Here is a 19,489-nt window from a genome sequence, read left to right as displayed (position 1 = left end):
CTTACCGTTCGTTGGCTTTCTTGTCACTCTTATTTGCCGTCTCATAATTGGCCAGGACATGATGGCTTCACATCCTCATCTGTCATCTGGAGCATGGACCAAGTATTGATTGTTTCATCCTGATTAGTATCCTTCTGCTGCACGGGCTGTGATTGAGGTACTATTTTTCTTTCTACTTCACCTATTGTCCTTGTTGCTTCTTAATTTCTCCTCACCCCTCCTTGTCCGTATTCCTTCTTCCCCCATCTTGTCTGTGTTGCTTCTTCACTCCTCTTGTCAGTGTTACTGCTTTTCCCCCACATCCCTCTTTTCCCCTTTTGCTTCTTCCCACCCACCCTCTTTACCTGAGTTGCTTCTTGGATCCGACCCGTATGCCCCCACGTTGTCCATTATGAGTCTTCTCTCCCATTGCCTGTTGCTTCTTTCCTCCCATTGTCTGTGTGTCCCAACGTCCATGAGAAAAAGAAGCGTTTCTCATTCCCTCTCGCCCTTCATTCATACATCAACCTTTGTCAACGTTGGCTCAATCCCAGCGCAGGCACACAAACCCCTCCAGACGGCCCATTTCCGCAATGATACACAACATTTGGTTAATTTGTCAAAAAACTTTTGGCCGCAGTTTATTGAAGGATTGTTTTACAGCATGTCCACCCTTCTTTTATGAGGGCCATAAATCATTAAGTCATATTGTTGTTCAGGGCAATAAATTTGCCATAATGCTCTTTTTTTTCCCCTTGAAATTATAAAAACTATGATTTGTGCCTAGCTTGGATACATTTGTGTCATACATTGCTTTGCATCTTAACAACTTTATACTTGACAATAATTTTCTTGTTATATGCCGTTTGCTCTTTGCTTTCAATCAATCTCCTGTGTCGGTCCTTTGCCGTTATTCCTCTTTAAGTAGGAGGGTACTCGCTTCCCTTTAGGGTTAGCTCGCTACCTTGTTTTAGTCCTTGTGTCCCGCTCTCCGGCAGACCCGGGCTGCGAGTGCCGTGTTTCCGAGTACCTCCCCTGGCTGCCTTACCCTGCCGTGAGGCATCCCAAGGTAAGTAGCCCTGCCACCCCGCTGCGTTGGGTGTGGCCTTTGTAGTTCTTTATCACTCCTTTCGCCTTTCACTGCTACTGCCATTTGTCCGTTAACCCAGCCTGCAACGCTCTGGGTGCCTGGTGTTCATGTTCGGTGTGGGTGGGTGGGTGTCGTCTGCTCCTTAACTGCCCGGTCTCTCGTGGTTCGTAATGTGTGCTTCGATCCGGGCAGCTCCTTTATAAACCCACTTTCTCACCTTAGGGCGTTTGTGGCTTTTGAAAGATGCAATCACCCCATTGGGCCCTTTGCCCCTTCGTTGCCCCCTTCCTTTCCGTTTCCGCCTTAACGTCTGACTTACGATGTGGCCAGAAAGGCTGGGGGGGGTTGCCTCTTTGGGAGCACTCCCGCCCCCTCTATCCCTTTGTTTCTTACGCACCAAACCCCACGCGTTTTTTTGCTCTGGGCCGTGGTGTGGTTTCCACTCCAGCCTCATCGAGCTCCCTGTGGTCGTGGGCCTTCGCTCCTTTGATAGTTAGATTAGAGTGGTCTGGTAGCAAAGGGTATTGAACTTTGCAGGTCTCTTTTGATGGTGTCACACCTTAGTGTTTAAAGGCCTTAAGAGATAAGGAAGGGCCTGATGTAGCAGTGTTTATTGTGGTATTCTGCTTTGTCTCCTGAACTTCAAAGGAGCTCGCACTAGTGTAAACAGTGAGTTGGAACAAGCCCTGCTCATGTGGGCAGCCCCAAACCCAGTAATTGCAGTTACCTCATAGACACAGGCAGCATTACATTTGCAAAAAAAGTTACAATGTTAGTTCAAATCACAGTTTCATTACCAACATTCACAAAAAAAGCGCAAGTCAACAAGCATTGGCAGAGCTAGTAGGTTAGTCGGTCTAGCCAATGAAAGAGGTATTGGCTTTGCCAAATGGTTTTTAACTATGTAGTACAGCAGCGTGACTAGGAGATATTTGGAAAAAACAGCTATGATGTAGGCAGCGCTGGTCGTGTCATAGCACTTTTTTTTTTTTTAAGACCTGACCTCGATCAGTGTTTTTTTCCCCACTTTACATTCACCCATGATGTGCAGCAGCAAGGCTAAACAAAGCATTGACAAAGCTGATAGCTCATGCGTAGGCAAGACCAATTGCCGATGCTTGATTCTTCCCACTGCTCTTTCTCTTTCTCTGGCTAAAACTGCTTATTGGGCGATATTATAGTCTACGTGTTTGTGAGTGGGATAAAATCAATAAAAGTCACCATAAGCTTCACCCAAGGTGTCCTACTGTAGACTTGATCCGATGCATTACTCGCCACAGCTAACCCCAGCCCTTATAAAGTCTAGAGGCAGAGATCAACAATGGATTTGTATTTTACCATGGGGCATGACCTTTCTATGGCATCATTGCTTTTCTCACCTTTGCCTCACTATGTTCTCTTCTCTTTTCCCTCATCTACCTTCAGTGCTCATTTCTCTGTCTGCCCTTCACGTGCTACCTTTCCCTCACTTCTTTACTCTGCCATCATGTCACCTTTCTTTCCACTGCCCTCTAACTTTCTTTCTTGTGTCTGCCTTGGAATTTGAACACTTCTTTTCCCTCAAATAATCTCTTTGATCTCCTTCATTTATTTGCCTTCTCTCACAATCATTGATTTGTTTCTTCTCACAACCCATTTTCACCCCCCTCTTCCTTTCTCACTTCCCATCATCTTTTATCCTACACTCACTGCCTCTTTTTTTCATACATTCTTCCCTTTAATCTCAAACCTTCCTCTCCTTCTCTGCGACTTTCTTTCTAGTGGCAACTCGGAGTTCTTAGACTTGTTTATCTCCCTCACATCCTTTCCCACCTCACATCCACTCCTGCCCCTCTCCTTTCTCACCTCTTTCATTTCTTCTCCATGCCTAATCATTCTCTCAATCCTCCTTGTTGTCTTATATTCCCTTATCCCACTAACGCTCCTTTCACTGTCCTCTCTTCACTTCCCTCAACATACTTCACTTCCCTCCATTTGCATCCCTCTACTGTTCTTTGCCCGTTCCACCTCGTCATTCACCTGGTCTTCTCTCCCTCGCCAGTACCTTTTTCTATCTCATCAGAGCACTTCCTGCTTTTTCTTTTGTCTGCTAGGTTATGCCCAAATGTGGGTCCCTTACTCGCTGCAACCCTGGATTCAAGCTAGCCTGGCTGATGAGGGGTGACATCCCAAAACCAGTCCCAGGATGCTTGGTTCCAGTCGAGGGCGTTTGGGGGGGGCGCTGGCTTGGCAGTTCGGGCTGGACTGTTGCCATGGAAAACAGGGTCAAGACTGATTTGCATAAGGCTGGATCCAAGCTGGGTTGACGTGGTGAGCAAAATAACAATAGATTAAACCCAGATCTGTGACTGGGGATGTGTTTTTGAAAAGTTTCAACACTCCGGCCATCATTTTATTTTGTGATGTTATCTGCTACGACAGCCTGAACGATAGTTGCTAGATGGGAGCACTTAGTAACCTATTGTTGGGTTGATCACTCCCTAACCTGTTGCTCGGCTGGTCATTCGCTAACCTGTTTCTGGGGAGGGAGACATGCAAGTCAATATGGAGAAGAGAGCTCAGCACTGAGGCTCGTATTCGCTTAGAAGGAAGTACATCTTCCAATGTACATCATTTTATTCATTGATATGTTCCAGCACAGAGGCTATTTCTGCATACACATGCTCTCTCTTCAGACCCCTGTGCATCATCCATCAAAGACATTAGTATCCTTTTATACCTCACGTTGTCCTACTGTAATCATATTCCCTGTCCTACGCGAGCCTTCATCAAGAATAGCAACTGCGTTTTTTACTCCAAATTTTCACTCTGCTTACACAAATTCTCACACTGCTTACACCCTTCTCATGAACCTTGATTTGAACTACAATCATCCACTACCCAGTTTCTGTTTAACCTCTCTTTCAAATAGCTACAACCTATACGGCCATTTTCCTATAGCATCATTACTCCATAGCCTGAAAACATCCTTGTTGTCCCACTGCCTTCCTTAATTTAACTATTCCTGGATCGTTATACCAGTCACTGTCCTTTTGCCAAACTACCAATACTCATGTAAGAGAACATAAGATGCAGGGCTATCTGATATCTTCCAGAAAGGAAAGTGAAAGAAAACCCCAAGGGCAGAAGCCAGTCCTGAGAAAGGTGTGTCTCCTTCTCAAGTGTGAGTGGATGGGCCCACAAGAGACAAGAAGTGCACAAAGGGGGACCGTTTGACCATGTCTCAGTAGGGCAGTGCTAAGCTTCTTTTAGGGTTTCAAGGCTCCTGTAGGGGTCTTTTGGTAGTAAGGCTGAGCAAGTACACAGTACTTATGTATATATTAGCTCGGGTGTAGCGTGACACAATTATAATAATAACAGTTAAAAAAAGGTCCATGACAAGGTAGATCACCATTTGAGAGAGAAAAAAGTAGAGGTGTTTTTTTTAACCCAAATGATGAATAGCACTGTGAACAACAAGGAAAACCTGATGGCCAAGCTCCGACCCTAAACATTCTTCTAGTACTTGTATTGTTTGTTTCCATTGACACTGAATCACAGCGGCTGATGTTAGCTGTATGGAAATACTAATGGCAGTTAGTACTCTCACTGAAGTGCCCCCAGGCCACTGGTCTGGAATTGGGTGTACAGAAAGGCCTCTAAATTACAGTATTTATTTGAGGCAAAGAAAAGTCTTGTATGTCTATCTGAAAGCTAATGTATCGTAGGATGTTACTATGGGAGCAGATGGTTCAATTAGACAATACTGTAAACATGACTTCTTTAGCTGTATTTTTTTTTCTATAGTGAAATTGTAAACATATTTTGTGTGTGTTCCTAGCGGGTCCTTCCAGAGCAGTGCTGAATCTTAGCTGGGCATATCATTAGCCAGGGTTGGTGCCACAGAGCTAAACGCTTGTGAATACCAACATCATATCAGCAACAACACAATGGGAAAGGAGTCAGGAGGGCGCAGTTTGTGATGGTTTTCGTTCTGCAAATAGGATGTAGGTCTAAAATGCTGTTAGATCAAAAATTGTGCAAACCTCTATAAACATTTATATGCCTTTATTTTACAAGGGGTCATTTGTAGTAAATTTGTATCTATGGTCCTTCCAGGGGTCATCCCACAAGCACTGGATTGATGTTTTGCATGTTCGGGTCAGGGTGTTTTTACAGTTTTGTAAAAAAATAATGCTGATAACTGCATGAACCGGGAAAGAAAAATATCCAGGTGTCCCTTCCATGTTAAAAAAAAAAAATCAGTATCTGCAATAGCATGCTAACCTATTTATAAGCAACTATCTGCACCTGTGAAAACAGCAATGAATCTCAGGGGACTATTCAGAAAGCCATTTTGGAGTATGTAAAGAAGTACTCCTTTATATACACTTGCATTTCTCTGTGCATTAGCCCCAAAACATCTAAAATGGGATTAAAATGAGGGTATTCAGGGAATTTTCATATACAATTATTACAAGTGGAAAGGATGGTGCCCATTTGCTCTCTTACTAATAGGCCAATTTATAAGAGCATGTAAAGAATCCTAAAGAGTACTCCAGTTATACTACTTTCTATGCTCATAAAAGACAACTGCAGTGGAAGAAAACAGGACACATACAGCAGACAAAAGTGAACAAAAGTACAAATAAGATTACAACACATGCCTTTAACATTCATGGTAAGTATACTAAAGATAAGTAAAACTCTGGGGCAGGGGAGGGAGGCGGGTGTGTATGTATAAGTGTGTGTGTATATATATATGTTCGATGGCATGTGTAGCTGCAGATACACATGCTGTGCATTATCCTGCCATCTAGTGTTGGGCTCGGAGTGTTACAAGTTGTTTTTCTTCGAAGAAGTCTTTTCGAGTCACAAGACCGAGGGTCTCCTCCCTTTCGGCTCCATTGTACATGGGCGTCGACTCCATCTTAGATTGTTTTCTTTCCGCCATCGGGTTCGGACGTGTTCCTCTTCGCTCCGTATTTCGGTTTGTAAAACATAGTTATCCATCGGAAAATTCGACGGTATTGTTTGCGCTCGGTACCGTGTTAGTGCTAGCACATCGACACCGAAGAAAGAAGAGCTCCAGCGGCCCTTCGGGGCTTCCACTCCTTGGCGGGGCCTGGTCGGCCCGACCGCATCCATCTTCAAACCTCATGGACCGGACTCCCTTCCGCTTCTGCCCCAACTGCCACGCCAAAGTATCCTTATACAGACCAACACTTGGTCTGTAATCTGTGTTTGTCTCCCGAACACAAAGAGGATACTTGCGAGGCTTGCCGGGCATTTCGATCCAAGAAAACACTGCGGGATCGAAGAGCTAGAAGGCTCCAGATGGCGTCGACGCCGACCAGGCACATCGACGTCGAAGAAGAGGAGAGGTTCTCCATTCGAGATTCAGACTCTGATGAGTCCGAGAGTGAGCAGCTGAAGACACAACAAACCGTGAGTAAACCAGCCCCTGGGAAAACTCACGGCAAAATAATGAAGGCCAAGGGACGCCACCGCCAACAGTCCATGGCTTAACCCGGAAACTCGGTGACCAAACATAGGCACCGAAAAAGGCCTCGCAACAGCCGAAGCCATCCGACTCCGGTCGAGATACCGGCTCCGACCAGACTCTGCACCGAGAGATCGGCACCCCGAAAGCCAAAAAGGTTTCCTTGGAGCTGAAAAAGACTGCCGAAAGGATTTTGGTGCCGAAACATGCAGCCTCGGAGCCGAAACACAGCTGCTATACAGATGAACAAGGCCTTTCCACACAATTACAAGGCCACAGATTTGAACAAGAACTGGGCATGGGAGAGCCAGACCATACCCAGAGGAGGCTCCATATACAAAAAGACACAGGGAAAATCAGAACTCTTCCTCCAATAAAGATGAAGCGGAAGCTCGCATTCCAAGAGGCGGAAATGCAGCCAAAAGCAAAAGTGGCTAAAGAAAAAACACCACCACAGTTTTCGCCACAGCAATCTCCATCGCACTCGCCACATTTGTTCCCAGTAGCAACACCCCCAATGATGCAGTCACCAACGCACACAGGGATGAGCCAAGATGACCCGGATGCATGGGATTTGTATGATGCACCGGTCTCAGATAATAGTCCTGATTGCTACCCGGCAAGGGCATCACCACCTGAGGACAGTACTGCTTACATGCAGGTGGTTTCCAGGGCAGCTACTTTTCATAATGTAGCATTACATGCAGAGCCCATAGAAGATGTCTTTTTGTTCAACACCCTGTCCTCTGCGCACAGCCAATACCAAAGTTTGCCAATGTTACCAGGCATGCAAAAACACGCCAAACAGGTGTTTCAGGACCCAGTCAAAAGCAGAGCCATCACACCTAGGGTGGAGAAGAAATATAAACCTCCCCCTACGGACCCTGAGTACATCACACAGCATTTAACTCCTGATTCGGTGGTAGTAGGAGCAGCCCGGAAAAGGGCAAACTCACAAACTTCTGGAGATGCACCACCGCCCGACAAAGAAAGTCGGAAATTCGATGCAGCAGGCAAGAGGGTGGCAGCACAGGCAGCCAATCAATGGCGAATTGCCAATTCTCAAGCTCTACTGGCAAGATACGACAGGGCACATTGGGATGAAATGCAACATCTCATTCAACACCTTCCCAAGGAGTTCCAGAAACGTGCCCAACAGATTGTCGAGGAGGGCCAAACTATCTCCAACAACCAAATAAGGTAGGCTATGGACTCGGCAGATACGGCGGCCAGGACAGTAAACACGGCGGTAACCATTCGGAGACACGCGTGGCTACGGACCTCCGGATTTAAGCTAGAAATCCAGCAGGCTGTGCTGAATATGCCTTTTAACGAACAACAATTGTTTGGGCCGGAGGTGGATACAGCGATAGAAAAACTAAAGATGGACACGCCAAGGCCATGGGCGTGCTCTACTCCCCACAGAGCAGAGGCACTTTGAGGAAGCCACACTTTAGAGGGGGGTTTAGGGCCCAAACCACATAGCCCTCCACCGCACAAGTCAGACCCACATATCAGGGCCAGTATCAGAGAGGAGGTTTTCGAGGACAATATAGGGGTGGACAGTTCCCTAAAACAAGAGGGAAATTCCAAAGCCCAAAAACCCCACAAACCAAACAGTGACTTCAATGTTACAAACCCCCACCACACAACACCAGTGGGGGGGGAGACTTACAGATTATTACCACAACTGGGAACACATAACTACGGACGCGTGGGTCCTAGCCATTATCCAACATGGTTATTGCATAGAATTCCTACATTTGCCACCAGATGTGCCTCCAAGAGCACACAATATGTCCAAACAACACTTAGACCTGTTACAACTAGAAGTCCAAGCATTGTTACAAAAAGAAGCAATAGAACTAGTACCCAACCATCAAAAAGGAAGAGGTGTTTACTCCCTGTATTTCCTAATTCCAAAAAAGGACAAAACACTGAGACCCATATTAGACCTCAGAACACTGAATCTTTACATCAAATCAGATCACTTTCACATGGTGACACTTCAAGACGTGATTCCCTTGCTCAAACAACAGGACTACATGTCAACATTAGATCTCAAGGATGCTTATTTCCACATACCCAAACATCCTTCCCACAGAAAATACGTGAGGTTTGTAATCCAAGGCGTGCATTACCAATTCAAGGTCTTACCATTCGGCATAACAACAGTCCCAAGGGTATTCACAAAATGCCTTGCAGTAGTAGCCGCTCACATCAGGAGACAGCACATGCACGTATTCCCTTACTTAGACGATTGCTTAATAAAAACCAGCACTCAGCAACAGTGTATTCTACACACAAAATACGTCATAGAAACCCATCACAAACTAGGGTTCTCTATAAACTACCAAAAATCACATTTACAACCGTGTCAAATACAACAATACTTGGGAGCAACAATCAACACACAAAAGGGGATTGCCACTCCAAGTCCACAAAGGGTACAAGCCTTCCAAAATGTAATACTAAACATGTACCCAAACCAACACTATCAAGTGAGGTTTGTAATGAAACTCCTAGGCATGATGTCTTCATGCATAGCCATTGTCCCAAACGCAAGACTACACATGCGGCCCTTACAACAGTGCCTAGCAACACAATGGACACAAGCATAGGGTCAACTTCAAAATCTAGTGTTGATAGACCGCCAAACACACTTCTCGCTTCAATGGTGGAATCCTATAAATTTAAACAAGGGCGGCCATTCCAAGACCCAGTGCCTCAATACGTGATCACAACAGATGCTTCCATGATGGGGTGGGGAGGACACCTCAACCAGCACAGTATACAGGGACAATGGGACGTTCAACAAAGGCAACTGCATATAAATCATTTAGAGCTGTTAGCAGTGTTTCTAGCATTGAAAGCATTTCAACCGCTAATAGTCCACAAACACATTCTCGTCAAAACAGACAACATGACAACAATGTATTACTTAAACAAACAAGGAGGGACACACTCATCACAACTGTGTCTCTTAGCACAAAAGATTTGGCATTGGGCGATTCACAATCACATTCGCCTAATAGCACAATACATCCCAGGGATTCAAAACCAGTTGGCCGACAATCTCAGTCAAGCTCACCAACAGACACACGAATGGGAAATTCATCCCCAGATACTACAAACTTACTTTCTACGCTGGGGAACACCAGAAATAGACCTATTTGCAACAAAAGAAAACGCAAAATGCCAAAACATCGCGTCCAGGTATCCACACCCTCAGTCCAAAGGCAATGCGTTATGGATGAGTTGGTCAGGGATATTTGCCTACGCTTTACCCCCTCTCCCACTCCTTCCTTATCTGGTAAACAAATTGAGTCAAAACAAACTCCAACTAATACTAATAGCACCAACTTGGGCTCACCAACCATGGTATACAACACCACTGGACCTGTCAGTAGTACCTCATATCAAACTACCAAACACACCAGATCTGTTAACTCAACACAAACAGCAGACCAGACACCCGAATCCAGCATCGCTAAATCTAGCAATCTGGCTTCTGAAGTCTTAGAGTTTGGACATTTAGACCGTACACAAGAATGTATGGAGGTCATTAAGCAGGCTAGGAAACCTACTACAAGACATTGTTACACAAACAAATGGAAAATATTTGTTTATTACTGTCATAATAATCAAATTCAACCTCTACATGCTTCTGCAAAAAACATTGTAAGCTATTTATTACACTTACAAAAATCAAAACCAGCATTTTCTTCTATCAAAATACATCTCACAGCAATATCTGCCTATCTGCAGATTACACATTCAACATCACTCTTTAGAATCCCAGTCATCAAAGCATTTATGGAGGGTTTAAAAAGAATCATACCCCCGAGAACACCACCAGTTCCCTCGTGGAACCTCAATATTGTATTAACACGACTCATGGGTCCACTGTTTGAACCCATGCACTCTTGTGAGATGCAATACTCAACTTGGAAAGTAGCCTTCCTAATAGCTATCACATCTCTTAGAAGAGTAAGTGAAATACAAGCATTTACTATACAAGAACCCTTTATACAAATACATAAACATAAAGTGGTTCTCCGTACAAATCCAAAATTCTTACCAAAAGTTATATCACCATTCCACCTAAACCAAACAGTGGCACTCCCAGTCTTTTTTCCACAACCAGACTCAGTAGCCGAAAGGGCCTTACATACGTTAGACATCAAAAGAGCACTAATGTATTACATTGATAGAACAAAACAATTTCGCAAGGCAAAACAATTGTTTGTAGCCTTCCAAAAACCTCATGCAGGAAATCCAATATCCAAACAAGGCATTGCCAGATGGATAGTAAAATGTATTCAGACCTGCTATATTAAAGCAAAAAGAGATCTGCCTATTACGCCAAAGGCGCACTCCACTAGGAAGAAAGGCGCCACAATGGCCTTTCTAGGAAATATACCTATGACAGAAATCTGTAAGGCAGCCACATGGTCTACGCCTCATACATTCACAAAACATTACTGTGTAGATGTGTTGACAACACAACACGCCACAGTAGGACAGGCTGTATTACGAACATTATTTCAGACAACTTCAACTCCTACAGGCTAAGCCACCACTTTTGGGGAGATAACTGCTTACTAGTCTATGCACAGCATCTGTATCTGCAGCTACACATGCCATTGAACGGAAAATGTCACTTACCTAGTGTACATCTGTACGTGGCATGAGACGCTGCAGATTCACATGCGCCCTCCCGCCTCCCCGGGAGCCTGTAGCCGTTATAAGTTGATGAAACTTGTAAATATGTAAATATATACTATTTTTATACACATTATGTGCATACATACTCACTCCATTGCATGGGCACTTTTACTATATATACACAACTCCTACCTCACCGTCTGCGGGGAAAACAATCTAAGATGGAGTCGACACCCATGCACAATGGAGCCTAAAGGGAGGAGTCCCTCGGTCTTGTGACTCGAAAAGACTTCTTCGAAGAAAAACAACTTGTAACACTCCGAGCCCAACACTAGATGGCAGGATAATGCACAGCATGTGAATCTGCAGCGTCTCATGCCACAAACAGATGTACACTGGGTAAGTGACATTTTCATTATATATATATATATATATATATATATATATATATATATATATATGTTCCACAGTATGTTTGAGACAGTGGACTCCCAACTTGGGTTGGGGCTCACAACGTGGTTGTCTCAAATCCTGCAAACAAATCCAAACAATGCTCCTCTCACTGCTTTCAGAACTGGAAGACACACAAGCCTGCTTCACAATGAGTTTAATACAAAGTTGTTTAATTCGGTATGGTCTGGGTAAATGATGCATTTCGACCCAAATAGGTCTTGATCACATGAACTTCCTTCGCCATTGGTGCATTTTAAAATACTGAAAGGTGCATAAACACAAATTACGGGCTTGTTTATCATGTCGTGAAAAGCCACAAACCAAGCAAAGTGAAGTTGATAGGGCAACAATCTTAAGCTAACATCAATCAAAACATTACTTTTCATGTGGCTTAATTGTCCTTTTTGTTCTATTATTACCCACAAATATTGGAAGGGACAGGTTGCATTTAGCCATTCCTAGAATCAGACAAAATACCTCACAAACTTTGTGTATGCACTACATCGTAAAATGGTTGAATTATAGTTTATCAGCACAATACATTCTTATCATAAAAAATCAGTTAGGCTCAGGTGACATTTTGAATTTACTGTATGTATTTACTAAATTGAGTGATGGTCACAATATAGTGATATGTCGATTTACAATACAAAATCAGGTCGTCATAAATACTGCGTGTGTGCAAATATATATATAACTACACACACCACAGCATCTGGAGTTTAGATGCTTGATTAGTGGTGGTCCGAGTTGGGCTCTGGTCGCTCTCCACATATCAGACTGGTAATTCTGAGGGTACCACAACTTATTGTGTATATTGCTTATTTCCTTATTACAGGGTCAAGAAACGTATCTTGGAACAAACGAGCAATACGTCATAATGATCAACAATATGCTGTGACAAAACATTTCACTGAATTACATCTTCAGAATGAACATTTTTTACCTTTGTGGTGATTGATGCGATTAGACCTGAAGTCAAGGTTGGTGATAAGGAATACAATTTGCGATTTTTCAACATTGTTATGTGTTTTTTATTTTCATACACAGGTTGGATTCCTGGGCAGCCTGATGTGCACTGTGTTCTCCACTCCCCTCTTTTCGTTCTTCTTTCACATCTTTGTGGTTTTAATCTGTTGCATGAGCATCTCTACAATAGCAGGCACACTTTTGCTACTTGGCTTGGACTTTGGAGCAATGTTGTGACCATATTGGTAGGCATAACCAGGCCACTTGGGCAGGAATGTATGTTGTGATTATGATTTTTTTGCATGCTGTTTCCATCACTTATCTTCTATTTTTTTTTACTATGAGTAGTTCATGCAGTTTCATGTTTTGGAGACTGAGAACCAGGCAGTTTTATGTGTGATTATTCCAGCCCACTTGGGCGCAATTCCTTGGTGTGCCTCTTCTAACATTCCCGCGTGTAATTTTGATAGACTGTTAAACAGAATTTCATTTAATTCTCTAGCGGAAATATTTTCAGGTTTCATTTTTGGTATCAAGCTGGTTGAAGATTCAACACATATTTATTGTGTTTTTGCCCAGGGTTATCTATAAAGCTTTGAATGTTCACTATGCTGCCTACAATGCGATGAGCATAGTAACCGGCAATGTGATATATTTGTGCCACGTTTTGTAACATTTGATTACCACTAGGTTAGCTTTCAGATATGTGAAATCTGTATAGATGCTTGTCTTAATACCGGTGGGTGGTTCTGGATCTTGCGCTTGAAATATTGATGCACAAGGATTAACAATATGTAACGCATACAATTGCATTTTGATGTCAACATTCTCAACCTGAGGCCAATTTAATGTAATTTATTTGAAAGGCATTACTGGAATGTTGTCCTTATACGATTTTTTTGTGTGAGAAATTGAGTGCCCATTTTATTATTAGGTAATGTTATTAGATACTTGTGTAGAAGCTAAATTATTCAACACCCATCCAGAATACAAACGACCGTTAGCCAGCTCTTCTGGGTAAACATAAAGAATTTATTAGAAATAGAAAGGCATGTACATGGAGGCTACTCGTACTAGTTGCACACGAACAACCTGAATAAAGGAATTAATACATGATCTTTTATAGTATTAAACCACAAGCATAATTCGACGTTCCATTGGTCCTGGACATTGACGTATGATTATTTCTCCATTATGGCTAAAGGTGGTTCTTCCTATCGCACCATATATAGGAATAACAAGCATAGACAAGGAACTTACACAATGTGGCCTACGTGCCTAATATCACAGGGTACATCTTAGGACATAACTGAGAACATCACGTACGCAGACTGGTACTTTCTAGAGGAAGATTGCTTCAGCTAGCATGCAATGACGGTTATTTTTCATGGTGGCTGTTCCGGGAGCAAGCCTTGCAACATAATGCATTCCTAGCAGTAGCGAATTACATTTGTTGGCCTCTTTCGTTAATGATAGGCCTGTGCAGAGATTGTCATTGTGCATCACAGGGGCCATTATGCCCAACATCCTTAAGAGCTGTAAAATGTGATTCCACACTTGCATACTTTTCAATTAGGGTGGTATAAATGTTAAGATGGCCGCCAGTCCCGGAGAAGGATTTTCCCTGTTGGTATCCTCGGTTTAAGTTTCAGCATTCAAATATTAAAATGAGTTGTAATTTCTACTTCCTGAAGTGAATAAGACTATGGGCGAAACACGTTAGGTGAAGACCTGCTTGTTTAATAAACTGTTTTTTACTCACCAGCGCGAGTGTCCAAGAAATTCCTTCACTAGAGGTGTACGTGTTTCTTGACAATATATATATATATATATATATATATATATATATATATATAATTAACATAATTAATTTTATTTTCATATTTATTTTTTGGTGGGGGCCGAATATCCCCACAAAATCTTCTGTTTAAAAAAAAAAAAAAAGCTCAAAACAGGCTTAACGCTTACCGTTGGTTTTCTTCCCAGTCACTCTTATTTCCTTGATTCTTAGTCATTGGCACCTTCTGCTCCCTCCTGGGCTCCACTGTTGTTTTTGCAATGGAACCTAATACAGCTTCCTGTTTGTAGCCAGTGTCCTTTTACTGGTTGCACGCTCATGAAGGTACTTTTTAAAAAACTTTTTGCCATGCGTTCTACAAGAGTGCATGGCACTCCCAAGTCGCATCTCCCTCTTCCGCCCCTGTGCCGTGTTGCTAGTCTCCCATAAATCCTCCTTTTTAAATTAGTTCCTAACCTTCATTTACCACTTCCCACCACTAAACCCTAAATTTACCCTTACCTCTACCCACCCCTGAACGCTAAAAAAGTATCCTTACTGCCTTTTACTAGTATGCACCCCGGACCCTAAAATTACTCTTTACAAATTATGTATATATTTATGTTTTCAATGTGGCAAGTGAGGTGACAAAAGTGTGTACAGAAGTGTGGCACCGCTTATAGTAAATTAAAGTTGGTCATTTTGCTGAAGGAGCCCCTCACTACATCTGTGCATGTGATGTGGACGATGACCAACCAGCGGACTGTTCAAATCAAAGACGAATTGGCACCTTTTTTTTTTTTGCATGAATTTCTGTGGCTCAGTCTCGCTGATTCTGAAACAAGCCCAACCCCCCTTGTGTTCAGTAACTTTTAGAAAGTGGACATTTATCTGTGCTTCTAACTCTGTGCTTTTCAGCCTCATTTCAATCCACATCTAGGGCAGAGTGACAGAGGTGGGGCACACTTACATGTCAATAGGTTGTGTCCCTGCCTTACACAATTATCTGATTTACCTCTTACTGATGCCTGGAGCGAGGGCTGGGTTGAAAGAGGGTTGTGTTTAGTGTCCCTTTGAAGTCCCCCCCCCGAACAAAGACATATTCGAGTATAAGTACAGGGGCTCTATCCCCAGGATTTTTAGAGCACTTTTGGAACTGGGACAACCCCTGTCAGAAGGATTACTGCGCTGCCCAAAGGACTCATCTGGACTGCCCTTCTTTTGTTGCCCTGCTGCCTGCTATCTGCTGGGTGGCATAAAAGACTCATTGGATTGCTTTTCTGCTTGTTGACCTGTTGCCAACTGCTCCCTGACTTTGAGTTCACTAGGCACTGCTGGCGCTGCCTGGAGGAACTGCTATTGGGGCTACTTGTTTTGTTGTGTCAATCTGCTTACCTGCTGGAGAAACTGCCACCCTGCTCAAGGAAACCACTGTGCTGGCTTGCTGCATAACTGCCCAGCTTTGTGGCCAAGTGTTCTCCAAGGGCCTGTTTGCTTCCCCCCTGTTCTTAGGGATCTCAGGGTCATCAAAGATCCCCCTTTCAGCCCCTGCTGTAGGACTTTGCACCTGGTGAGTCCGGCAGGGGTACTGATTATCATCAGCGTGTGTGGGCACTCATAACTTCACCAGCACATGCTGAGCAATGCTGTTCTGGAGACCGGGCATCCTGAGAGGCTAAACTTTCACCACAGCGCCAAAGAGGGATCTCCACCTGATCCTTGGTGTGTTGGAAGGATCCCCAAAGGGCGGGTGTGTAGTCCTCTTTATCTGGTTCATGTCCGGTGTGCCTCTTCTCTTTGTTGGGCTCACGCTGCCCAAGTTGGGAACACTGAGCGCCTATGCAGCATTCGTGTGAGGTGCTTTGACTAGACAACGTGGATCACCGTGACAAAGTTGGCCCTATCTTTTGGGGCAGAAGAACCCCAAAGCTGCATGTCCGTCTCAACCCCTAGTGAAGGGCCGACAAGGAGTGCGATGACATGCACCTGAAGGAAGACTGTGCCCCTGGGGAGTTGCACCGCCCTCACAGGCAGCGAAGGAGTCACTCAATCCGTAGTAAGGTGCAGAATTGATGACATCTGGCTACACGGGTAGGTGTCTGGATTTTCCCCTAACTTGGTAGCTGTATGTTTTTCCATCGAGGACCCGGAAGCACTGCTCTTTCCCTGCTCCAGTGGGGGAAGTCCTCGAGATTGATCACAGGCTCACGAAACGTACAGTAGAAGTTTGAATAGCAGATCAGTGACTCCTAGGCATATGCTTCATAGATACCCCTACTTTTTTACATTTGGGAGCTCTCTGACATTGCCGCATTATTGATAGTGGGTGCACCAGTGCTCCAGTGCCCTTCCATATTATTAGCAGTGCACATGTCCAGATATGCCAGAAGAGATTACTGTAACCCTTCTAATAGGAGGGCGGGTGTTCCCGGAGCTATGGTCATACTGTTACTGATGTGCTTTTGCTGTCGCATTATATACCATCAGCATTTATGAATGTATGTTGTGGTTACATTGCACTGTCTTGGAACATGAATACCGTCTGTGCAGCTGATTAGATGCACAGCCATTATGATTCTTGCATAGGATGCACTTTACCTGTGGTATCTGTTGTGTGATTCTTGCAGTGCCCAAGACAACAAGTACCATCCCTGTAATTGCCTCATATGCAGAGTACTTCTGAATTATGATGATGTTTTTACCTTATGATATATATGGACAATAGAAGTCTATTTTTATGTAATTCTGTGTGTAGTCTCTTTTGTGGTGTATTTTTTGTGTCACTTGTGTGAGTGTTGAGCACACACATTACCATGACCTCTGGGGATAAGCCTGAATGCTTTGCGCCAAGCTACCAGGGGGTGAACACGGGTTATTTTTGGAGTGTGACTTACTTGCCCTGAATAGAGTGGTGGGCTCAGCCTGGCTTAGGTGCATACCCTAGCCAACCGGAAATCGCATTTCTAACAAAGTGCAATTGGGCCATAACAGTGTGCCAATGTCTTTTGATTCAGCTCGATTTTCTCACTTTAAATTAAATTATTTAAACAAATTGGCATTCACATTTTAATTTTTGGGAAGACTAAACTTAAAAAAAAACCTACCTTAAACGTTCATGGAGTGAGTTTGACTTGTGTCTGTTACGATATTGTAGAATCACGTTAAAACAGAAGTGACAAAATGATGCACAAATGTACTTACGTCTAGTGTACCTTTCTGGCAAAAAAAAGTCTCCTCTGGGCAGTCAAAGCTTAGCAATGCCACGCATTTTTTTTAGTAAATAAATCTTGTTCCTCTGGAAGGAATAAAGTACCCCTTTTACTTGATATGACTTCCCTAGCTGTGGATTAAATTCACTGTAAACAGGAAAGCATGTAACTTTTTGTTGGAATGGCGAAAGGATTCTGGAGCAGCACCGTGTTCTGCATGTACCACTCACACAGAAAATAGCTGAAACATTGTGGAGATTCACAGAATCGGTGATGGAGGTAAGGACTTTTCATTGGGGTACACACTTGACATTATGTTTACCAATGCTAATAGGTATTGGCCCTACTCAGTGATTGTTATCAGCAATACACACCTGATATTTTCATCAGAATTAATTTTAATTTTTTTGCTACTCAAAGACTTTAAGTCATAAATATGTTTGTTTCTTTGTCAGTCCGAAGAACATCTTTGTATTGAATTTGTTGCTTCACTGAAACCTATCAGTTCGCATAACACGCAGAAAATATTTAAAAATATATTCAGCGCGTCATGTAGCTCTTCTGCTATTTATAAGTGCTGTATATAGGAGATCCTAAGCAATTGTGGAAACTCAATTTACCGACCTCGGAAGGGTCGTGCCTGCCTTTGAACTCATGAACTCCCGGTTTAAACCAAACAGTAGAAAAACATGACTGTCTCAAATTATATGATCTTAAAGGATAAATTACTGGAGATGCAAAAAATAATCACACGAATTTAAATTCCGGTTGTTAAGTACATTTGTGGTTGTTATGGTAGCCACAGTTACACATTAAGACTAATGTCACTACAACATTGCTTTTGTATGAACTGAGCATTCTTAAAAAACATTTTATTATAATTTGATAAACTTCATACTCACCATACTTAGGAATAAAACATTTTAAAGAGTGCGAGAGGGAAGGGGGCAGGGAGGGAAGTTATGAAGTGCGTGGTGGGGCAGCCTCTTATATCAGTGGACGTGCATTTAGCAGCAAGCAAATATTAATTGGTCAATTTAATTAATTCAGAAATAGGGGGCAAGTCTAACGTTTGGAGGCGTTCCCACGTTTGTGACACTTCGTTTACCATGTAGCCATCGATTTGTAGTATTTGACAGTGTTTACTAGCAATCCTAACGGGGATTCCAAGCTCTATCAGCCTTGCACCTGCTGTGCCCAATATGACTGCGTCACCTACATACAAGCATCAGAAACTACAATCCACCAATAAATTGCTCATACACCTTTCTCTACTCAGCACTTACAACCTTTGATGGAAATCCACTTTAACACACTAATTGTGAGGGGAGAGAAAAGTGACCAAAGGGACCACTGCTGGAGGTGATAGGTTGCATACTACGTAAGTAGGTAGCTGGAGGTCAGTCTGTATTCTTTTCAGAATAAATAACGCTTCTTCTGCTTCTTGTCTTTCATGATGTCTGCTTCAGGTTTGAGCGATAGTGGAGGGAGCGCCCTGTGGCTGAGTACTCTGAGTGTGGAGATATTCCCATACAATGTTTGTGTATTGTGTGGGGAAAGTGCCCTTTTTGGACTTCAGACTCTACCTGACCTAAAAGCATCAGCTACTATAATTCCTAATATGCTTAGGTGGAATCCCACAATCCAAGATAACATTGTCCCAAGAAAGTAGTCATATGTTTAACAGTACCGCGAGTGGAACACCACATTTATGGAAGTGACAATTCTAAGCTGTTGTTGTTTGGTCAGAGATAGTTGAAAATGGATCCCCAGTGTAATTAAATGTATGTGCGCTTGTCTTTAATTCATTTTTAATATCACTGGGTTCCTAATGTTACGAGTACTGTAAATCTGTACTGAGT

This window comes from Pleurodeles waltl, chromosome 4_1 (assembly GCF_031143425.1).
Source record: "Pleurodeles waltl isolate 20211129_DDA chromosome 4_1, aPleWal1.hap1.20221129, whole genome shotgun sequence".
NCBI lineage: Eukaryota > Metazoa > Chordata > Amphibia > Caudata > Salamandridae > Pleurodeles > Pleurodeles waltl.
This window is presented reverse-complemented; position numbering follows the sequence as displayed.